Source organism: Hylaeus volcanicus, unplaced genomic scaffold, assembly GCF_026283585.1.
Source record: "Hylaeus volcanicus isolate JK05 unplaced genomic scaffold, UHH_iyHylVolc1.0_haploid 9780, whole genome shotgun sequence".
Lineage (NCBI taxonomy): Eukaryota > Metazoa > Arthropoda > Insecta > Hymenoptera > Colletidae > Hylaeus > Hylaeus volcanicus.
The window spans coordinates 565-4,049 of NW_026532036.1; the positions used below are offsets into that span (position 1 = coordinate 565).

Consider the following 3,485-nt stretch of genomic DNA (forward strand, 5'->3'; position numbering starts at 1 on the left):
GTACGAACGATGAAGCCGGGTCACTATTCAAGTATCAGAATATGATTATACAGTGTGGCTCGAAGAAAAGTCTGTGTCTTTTCAGTCACCTCTAGTTTGGGGGACTTTCACCAACCATCCAGTAAAGCACAGTAGTGAGAAATTATACCGTCACTCGATGGTATCTTTGTGTTTTATATTTTACTATATATCATACAGGCCAATATGATACATAAATATGTAAAATACATTTACACATTTATACATAATTGCATTACTTATATATACTTTTCTTTCCATAGAAAACATAGGAAGAATCATCAAAAAACCCAAAATGGAGGAACCCTGAAAGAAAACGCTGTTCAAAGCTCTGGGAATAGTTTTGAGAACAGCCAGGCAGTTCAGGCGCCGGAGGTCAACGGTGAGACAACGCATCGAGAAGATTGAGCATTTCGTGCAGACCGGTGTGTGTCAGGTTTTAGAAAGCCTGCCAACACCCCTGCACGCGATGCTCTCTGCCCAGATGCGCAACGCGGGAAAGACGAAATCGGCGCGACGCTTCTCCGACGAGAAGAAGCTATTAGCTGTAAGTATTTTAAGACAGAGTTCCAAAGCTTATCGATATTTGGCAATGTTATTTCTTTTGTCAAGCATCGAAACTCTTAGGAAACTAATATCGCAAATTCCACTAAAAGCTGGAATTTGCGATAATGTTTTTGAAGAACTCAAACAGCGGTCCAACTTATTCGTCGATAAAAAAAACAGATACTGCTTTTTCATGAAATTAGCTTATCGCCTCAATTAGAGTATAATCCCTCAATGGATGTAATTGAGGGATTTGTAGATACTGGTTTTCGCGTAATTTAGATATCGCGGATCATGCTACAGTGTGGATGCTGAAAGGAATTCGTGATGTGCGACCGTGGAAACAACCTGTTGCGTATTCATTTTGAAAAGGTTCCAGCTCAGCTGAGAATCTTGTTTGTATGTTTAAAGAAATAGTTCGCCGTGCATGTCAGGCCGGTATAGTAATTAGTAGCAACAGTTTGTGACCAAGGAAGCACAAATTGCAAAGCTATTCAAAGCTTACTAAATTCCTCGAAGAGAAATGCCTTTCAGGAATCGAATGCACTGCGGCATGATGTTATTGTAATCGACAATAACATGATTGTACCGCTGTTTGATTCCCCCCATTTGTTAAAATGTGTCCGCAACAACTTGCTGACAAAGGACTTGAGGTTTAAATTTCAAGATAATATTTCACGGGTGGCTAAATGGGCACACGTGGAATATCTATATTTTATTGATAGCAGTAATGTTTATGAGGACCGACTCCTGCATAAACTTACTGCTACACATATTGTTCCAAGTAAAATCCCTAAAATTAAGGTCAAATATTGCGACCAAGTTTTTAGTCGAGCAGTTGGAGCCCTAATGACACTGATGAGCCGTAGCAAGGCTAAGAGTGTGTGCGGTACGCGTGAAATGTCGGGCGATGGAATTGACACTGCTCGACTTATTCATTTTATGAATAATACTTTCGACAGTGTCAATAGTAGTGTTGCGCAGTCGACAAGTAGAACAGACATGACCTTAGTAAATGTTTGGAATGTAGCTATTTCGGGGTTTCGTAGCACGAGCTATTTGAAAAGATAGCCTGCGGATAAGGAGCACCCAATGGTACTGCAAAGGTGGATTAGGACACTTCGGAATTTTAAATTTTTTAAATCTCATTTGCGTGATCTTGGTTTTGTTGAATTTGTTACCCGTAATTTTAACCAAGACGCGCTTGAAAATTTTTTCGACCAAATAAGGCAACATGTGTCCGCTATACTAATCCCACTTGTAGAGCCTTTCAAGCATATTATCGAACACTGCTTATCAATTCATATTCGCAATTGGTAAGTGGGGATACCAATTGCGAATCTGATGAATCCGCAAGGTTTCTATGTAACTTAAAAAAATGTATATCGGTTGCTCCACGTGCATCGACGGATGAAAATGTAATTTCTCTAAATTTTAATGTTCCAAGTGCACCTGAATTAGCTATTCAGGCTGCCATTCGATATATTACGCGAATTATTCGAAAAAAAATATGTTTGCAGAAGTTGTTTGGCCTTATTTTTCAAAACCGACAATTTCGGGGAATATTCGTCGATGCATAGTGGATGCACATTTTCCAACATAGCACACATTTCCGGCCTTGTTACGGCTATTAAATTACAAATTTCGGAGCATATAAAATTTGATTTCATATGCTCCGAGCATGGAAATGATTTGAGAACATATATGATACATAACTGTATCATATACACTGCTGGACAAAATTGAGGGATCACTAAAATTTTTCGAAAATTTTGGTCATATTCAAGTGACTATATCTTCACGGAAAAAGGTCATAAAAAATATTTGGAAATGCCGTTTTGTAGGCCGAAATCTGTAGTTTTCGAATCAGGAGATCAACATTTTTTTTTGTCTGGCCATGTCACTTCTTTTTTTTAAATGAAGTGCAACGAAGGAATGTTCAAACATTTTCGTCAACTTTGAAGGTATGCACAGTACGAACAAAATTTTTCTTGGCAAATTCAATTAAATGGTATTATAGAGTAAACTTTTGTTTTTATTTTCGTTTTTTTTTTTTTTTTTTGGTTTTGCTATACAATTTTTATTGACCGAGTTCTTTATGATTATGTGAAAACGGGTACTTTTCACTTTGAACGCCTATAACTCGTAAATACATGATCGTAGAAAAATTTCAATGAATGTTTTGGACAGCTGAGAAACTTTCCTTTAAAAGGCTTTGGTTCCCAATTTGATGACATTTTTTTTTAATCGCATATAATCCATTTCAAAATGACCTAAAAATTTGCATATATACCACTTTTCAGAAAACATGACGCCATTTCAGTAAAAATCAAGGAATGACAAACTCTGTGCAAAAGGCCGAACTCATCTGATTTTTTTTACCTTGTCCTCGATGGCGAAACATGCGACATGATTTGAAAACTTGAGAGATCACTTGTTTTACGTTACGTTTCCGTCTCATTCAAAACGATTTTTTGTTCTTCCAGCGTCGTAATGGTTATTGCGTGTTTTCTTGTCTTAATTCAACGTCATTTTAACGTACAAAAACAGGATTTAAAAAATTGAAGAAAAAACATTGTTCAATCTCTTTACAATGACAAAAACGATAAGATACCGCCGGCATTAGCATTACCCGAAGCGTACCACGAGGAGGTTGTACGGCCGGATTCACAATTCATTCCGTGTGGATCAGCACGAATAGATGATACTCACTCGTTTGTCACCCGTACAATATTCTTTGCTTCGGTAGCCGCATAGCATAGCCACCAGGCGGCCGCGACCTCTACGCTGATTCTCACTGCTGGAGTGTGCAAGCCGCGTGTATTAAGGGGATAGACACGGGTAATGCAGCGCTCTGTAATCCGACAAAATCTGGCCCGAAATGTGGGTCAGCTTTGCCCACAGATTTTGTCCTTATATGA

The 3,485-nt window shown here is 38.3% G+C and overlaps 1 pseudogene; it reads left to right on the forward strand.

The window, feature by feature from the left end:
* The first annotated feature begins 798 nt into the window (after positions 1–798).
* On the forward strand, positions 799–3,421 carry LOC128882297 (uncharacterized; annotated as a pseudogene).
* The last annotated feature ends 64 nt before the right edge of the window (positions 3,422–3,485 follow it).